We start from the raw sequence: 6000 nt of genomic DNA, 5'->3' as shown, positions 1-6000 counted from the left end.
TACGAATTCACTAACTGATCACAACAGCTTTATCAGACAGACACTTCTTAGATCGGTTCTCACAGATGAAGACACCGAGGCACAGAGCCACCTAGGCTGGGAGGTTCAGTCACTAGCCCAAGCTCACACATCCGTTGAGTGGCAGTGCAGAATTTGAACCAAGAAGTCTGGCCATGCGGGCCCTGGCCTGAATCCCTGTACCACAGCAGCCCTCTGATGAAACAAAGGCCGAGGGACTCTCCCCTTCCACTGCAAAAGGCTGATCTCTCTCCAGCTGGAGCAAGGGGCACTGGAAGGATGCAATGACCCTAAAGCCAAACTGTGCCAACTGTGCCTCTTTCCTCTAACAGTCCTCCGAAAAGTTGCGAAAGAGGTAGTCTCAGTAACCGGCTAAGAACCGTAAAAACAGATTTACACGACTTGTGTACTGCATTTAGCATTAAAGCCCTGCACTCTGCCATTCAGCAAAATAAGTCTCCACAGCCCCCGCTTCCCTGTAAAAAAGGGAGGGCTAAATAACTGCAAGCTTAAGCCGCAAACCCCAAGCCCCAGCCGCAGCCTGCGCATCTGGAAGGAAAAAGCGGTGGCAGGCCGGGGCCGGGACAAGGGCCGGCCGCAGCGCCTGGCTCTGTGGCTCTGAACGAGGTTCTGGCCGCAAAAGTCCTCCAGCCCACGCTCCTCCCTTCCCCCTCCCTAAATCCCACCTCGAGTCCCGCGCCCTTAGAGGAAATGGGTGGCTCCGCCCGGTCGCCAGCAGGGAATCGGCCCCTTCTCCCCACCGTGCCCCCGACTCGAATTCTTCTGGGCACTGGTATCCTCTCGGTGCGTGCCCGTCTTCTTCCTGAAACGGACCCCAGTGGCTCCCGGCCCGCCCGGGCGCTCTTCCTTAGCCCCGCCAGCTTGAGGGAGGCGTCCGGGGAGAGGGGGCTCCTCTCGGGGCGCCGATCAGGTCCCTGCGCCGCCGCCGCCTCCGGCGTCTCCCAGGCTCTGCCTCTGCCTAGCCCGCTGCGGTCCACGTGGCTTGGCAGAGCTAAATTCGGCTTGCAGGAAGCCGGGAGCTAAGGGAAAGCCGAGCCGGGCGGGGGTGGGCGGGGCCGACCGGAGGCGCAGGGTCGGGAGGGGCGGGCACTGGGCGGAGGAACGGGAGGGCCGCGCGCAGGGGAGGCGCTGGCTGGGCTCTGGAGCGCCCTGGCTCCCGGCCCCGGCCGGCCTGGGAAGGCGGCCCCTCTTTGGTCGCCCCGCCTTTCACTCCCGTTACACCCGGGGGAAGGTGTTCCTGAGCCCTCTCCCACCCTCACCCCGCCTCCTCGCTTCCCCGGCTCCAGCCTCCGCCGGCGGAACCCACTATGCCAGACAGTTTCGACACTTTGCAAAGACAAAGAGCCCTAGACCGGAGGGAGGAGGAGGAGGAAGAAGAGGAGCGGAGAGAGAAGGAAGAGACGATGTGAGCTGGGAAGGGGGCGAGTGTCTGGGACACCCACACCCCTTTATTCTCCTCCGAACCCCCTCATGCCCAAATCCCGGAAACTCCAGCGTGTCTCCAGCCGTGGTGAGTGCGCGCGCGGAGGCGAACCCTGCTCGGGGTGCGCGGGGGCTGCGTCCGCCGGAGTTGGGGCTCGGGCAGTTTCCTGTGGAATTTCGGAGTGGAGGGTTGATTGTCTGGACCCAGGAACTGAAGGGATGGGGAGGGGACTAGGAGGGTGTGACTGCGGAGCTGGGACTGAAGACCCTAGGATTCGTAGTGAGACTCCTTCCTTAGCTGCGGCGACCACCCGGGGCTTTGGGAGAGGAAGAGGTCGGGGTGGAGGTTCGGGCTTAGGGGTCTTTGGCCGACACTGGAGGAGCTGCCTGGAGCTCTGCGGGGAACCTACGCCAAGTCCCGGGCAGCGATTCCCGAAAGCAACCCCAGTGACATTGCACCCGGCACCGGGCTGGAATCTCCCTCGCTGGGGCCGCCCGTGGGAGGAGATCTCGCTGGGTGGCCGGGCTCAGGCGCTCTCGAGCGGATTTGGGGTCACAGGCTGGGACACCGCGGAGGCCGCCAGTGTTCTGGAGGAGCGGCCGTGGGACAGTATCCGGATCGAATCCCCCAATCCGCTGTGAGCAGGTGAAGACCTGGGAGGTGGGTAGCGCCCCGGGGACGCCTTCAGCGCACGCTGCTCCGGATCTGGGGGTGAAGTTGGCTCCCGGAACAAGAGAGCTGAACGCGGCGTGGCGGACAGTGGGGGACGCGGGTGGGCCAAGGGGAGCAGGACCCGAGTAGTGTTAGTGGCAAACTCGAAACTCCGAATCCGCCCCAACCCCGAGAGGCGCCGCAGCACCCGAGAAATAATCAGACAAAAGTTAGCAACTTGCCTGTGTCTGTCGTGTATGTGACCTGCGTGGGGGCAGGGCCACCCCTTCTGGGAGCGCGCGGGGACGGACAGCAGTGACACTGGGGCGAGGCGCCCTGGTCAGGGTACAGTTAGTTTGAAATGGGGACGGTGGCGCAACTTTCCGCTCCTCCTTTCTCTGCGCGAGTGTTTAAGCGTGACCTTGCGGGAGGAAGCGCGGCTGAACTTGAGATGGGGGTTGAGCTTGCGCCCCAGCTTGGCACAGAGACTCCGGAGCGCGCCTTAGCCTGGCCTTACAGCCAGGTCACCCAGGAAGCGTGTGGGTATCGCCTGGCTCTGCTCGTCGTCTGGAGCCCTGACTCGCTCCTCCCTCCTACGCGAGGGTCCTCGCCGGCCGTACCACGCGCGGGGCTCGGTGGTGCGTTCGGTGAGGGGACACGTGCGCGCCCAGAAGCGCGCTAGGGGGTGGGGGTTGGGCAGGTCACTGCGTCCCGTGGGCCGGGCGAGTCCCGCAGAGGGAGACAGCCGTGACCCTGGGGGCAGTGACTGGCTCGCCGCGTCCCTGCATCAGGCATTCGCCCGGCTTTCTCGTGACTGTTTCCCGGCACCCCTGGCCTCTCCCGACTTCTTCCCCTCGCGGGTCCCCAAGCCCCGCAAGTTTGCGACGAGCTGGTTCTCCAGGGAGACAGCGAGCGCCCACCCCGGCTCTGCGGCTGGGTGTGTGTGGTGAGAGGAAGAGATAGGAGGAGGAGGCCAGGCCGACTCGCCAACGAGGAAAACGGAGTGAGAGGGGAGCCTGGTTTTCCAGTAGTCGCCAGGGCGCCTGGCACGTCGTAGGTGCTAACGCTGTGTTCATTGACAAGGCCCCAAGGTGGAAGGTGCTGGCAGGGGCCGGGACGCCCCCTTCTTCCCTTCCAGTCTCTAAAATGGAGTTCAAATGTATCTGTCAAGCCCTTTGGGCTTCTAGACGTGCCTGGAGCACCTACTACGTGCGGGGCTCAACTTGCTTATTCCTAGAAGCTGCGGGCGGAGCCTCCTGGTTTTCTTTCCCGGGCGCTGCCGAAGCGCCCGGAGGCTTCGAAAAGGCAAGGTGCACTGCCCCCTGCCGGCTGCTGTGGAAACTGCCGCTTGTCTCTGCGGTGGGGAAGGGGCGCCCAGTGCTGGAGTCCCTCACAGTGCCTTCCCGCACCTCCCGTTCCTGCCCCAAACATTAGGACCCCTGCCGGCTGTTTTCTGAAATCCCACGGTTGGCTGAAATGACTGACCAGAGTTTACCACTCCGTGCCCCCCCCGCCCCCCCGCCTCTGCAAATGTCTGGGTACAGCATGGGGTCTCTTCTAGTCTCCCGTCTCTCTTACTTTGATCGCCAGACTTAACCTCTCGGCGTCTCAGTTTCCATATCTGCAAAATGAGGCCAATAATACATTCTCCAAAATACATTCTGCAGAATAGACAGCGTGTGGCTATAATGCATGTAATTAAGTGAAGTGTGTATATATAGGTAGTTCATGCTCTATATGTGTGTATGTGTATACCTTGACTTCAGGTCTAGGGGAAGAAGTTCCATCGTACACTTTTTGCTAAATAAAGAATGAATAGAGGCCTCCTTCTCCTGCCTTTTCAAAATCCCACAAACCGTGAAATTTGCTTTCACTGCGTTTTTCTGGTTCAGCATTTGCTGTTTGGGGTCCGATTGGGCAAGGCCAGGGCCTGGGCTTGAGCAGGGCCTTTGTCGCCTACCTCCCTGGCTGGGAGGCCACAGCACCCCACCCAGGGTGAGAGAGAAAAACAGGAAGTGTTGCTAGAAGTGATGGCCGAGGGTTTCTTAAGGGGTATGGAGTCTGTTCCTCGAAGCTCTCCAGCAGCAGGCGGAAACTGCCTTCTGAGCAGCCTTCCTGGTGACTGTGGACAGGGCTGTGCTGCCCCACTTCCCTGGTGGCACTCACAGAATTGGCTGTCACTGATCTGGAAGCCCTTCTTATGGGGATGAAGTCATCAGTGAGCGTGACAGGAAGGAGTCCTTCTAGGTCCTAGGTCTTTGGGGGTGAGGTAGATCTGTCTCCCCTCCCCACCAAGCAGCCCCCAAGCCAGGACACCACCCAAAGGCAGGCAGTTGACATTGCCCAAGGAGGAGCCCTCTCCCATGTGTGACTCTGAGCCTGCTGATCAGTTAACCTTACTTGAGTCAGTTCCTGTGTAGAAGGTTGCTGACTCAAAGGGTTTGTATTTGGGTAGAGCTTTGGCCAGGGATCTAAACATTAACCCTCCCTCTACGCCCCTCCCACATCACAAAAAGCAACCAGGAAAGCAAAAAATCAAATCCACCAGTCATCTTGTAAAAGCTTTCCAGTGAGTTCTGCATGCCTGTGTGCACACACTCCACAGGCCGATGGAAGAGCTGGCCCGGTCACAAAGAATTCTAGAATAAGACTTACATGCAGCTTCGTTCAGCTGTGTAGCCTGTGTGGAAACTTCAGCATCCCTGCTGGCACACCTGAGGAGCTGAGAGTTCTCTTCTGCTCTAATTTGGTCACAGGAGCCCAGACTGGGGCCCCGTGAGAGCCTGCATTTGAGTTCCAGTGGCAGCGCTGAGGTACTTTGCAACTCGGGTCTGGGTCTTAGTTTCACTCTCAAAATGAGAGGCTTGGCTGGGCGCACTGGCTCATGCCTGTAATCCCAGCACTTTGAGAGGCAGAGGTGGATGGATCATTTGAGGTCAGAAGTTTGAGACCAGCTGGCCAACATGATGAAACCCTGCCTCTACTAAAAATACAAAAATTAGCCAGGCATAGTGGTGGGTGCCTGTAGTCCCAGCTACTCAGGAGGCTGAGGCAGGAGAATCATTTGAACCCGGGAGGTGGAGATTGCAGTGAGCCGAAATCATGCCATGGCACTCCAGCCTGGGCAACAGAGCGAGACTCCGTCTCAAAAAAAAAAAAAAAAAAAAAAAAAAAAGAGGCTTTAGAGTTCTGCTGCCCGTCACTGTGGGTCCATTAAAAGCTTCTCTTTCTGAAGACAGCCACCACCTCATTTATGTTTGCTTCAGCCAGCATCACCCTCAAAACCCTCCTGGTATCACAGGCAGCCCTAGCTTGGGGCAGCTGGTCTGTCTACTACCCCATGCCAAGGGCATCTCCCCTCTCAAAGAATGGCCAGGACCATTCAGAGCCCACACCCCCTTGGCAAAGTCATTTTCTAGCAGTTCTCAATGCTAGATTTTTGAAAGGAGTCTCAGAAGTTTCAGACTCTGAGGTCTGAAACCTGACAGAGCCAGGGTGCCGTTTGTGGGGGCTCCCAAATGGTGCATATTGCAGAAGGAACCCCAGTAGTCTCACCAGGGCCTGTTTTGCTTCCCATCTACAAGCTGAACATGACCTTAGAAATCGCTTTGGTCAACCCTTTCGCTTTAATGCAAAAATATCGAGGCTCAGAGGGGAAGTCAATGAACTATAAAATCTGGGGTTTTATTGTTTATTTGGTCTTGTTATTGGTGGTGGTTGGGTTGTTTTGATTTCAGTTGAGCCAACATTTACTGGGAACTTATTACCTTCCAGGAGCACCATGCAAAATGCTAAGATACAGAGAGGAAAGAATACTTGGTCCTTGTTCCTTGCTGTCCCAGAGGTCACAGCGCCCTGGGGAGGGGCACAAGGACATACCCAGTCAG

General features: G+C 58.2%; 1 protein-coding gene across 6 annotated transcripts in view; it reads left to right on the top strand.

Moving 5' to 3' along the window:
• Positions 1 to 589: 589 nt before the first annotated feature.
• Positions 590 to 6000, top strand: part of ST3GAL1 (ST3 beta-galactoside alpha-2,3-sialyltransferase 1) — a 120119-nt gene continuing 114708 nt past the window's right edge. For all 6 annotated transcript variants that reach the window (XM_023223556.3, XM_023223595.3, XM_023223577.3 and 3 more), the window contains exon 1: positions 590 to 1549. The gene's annotated coding sequence lies outside the window, so the exon portion shown is untranslated. The remainder of the gene's footprint in view (positions 1550 to 6000) is intronic.

Source organism: Piliocolobus tephrosceles, chromosome 7, assembly GCF_002776525.5.
Source record: "Piliocolobus tephrosceles isolate RC106 chromosome 7, ASM277652v3, whole genome shotgun sequence".
In the NCBI taxonomy this organism is placed as follows: domain Eukaryota; kingdom Metazoa; phylum Chordata; class Mammalia; order Primates; family Cercopithecidae; genus Piliocolobus; species Piliocolobus tephrosceles.
This window is presented reverse-complemented; position numbering and strand designations above follow the sequence as displayed.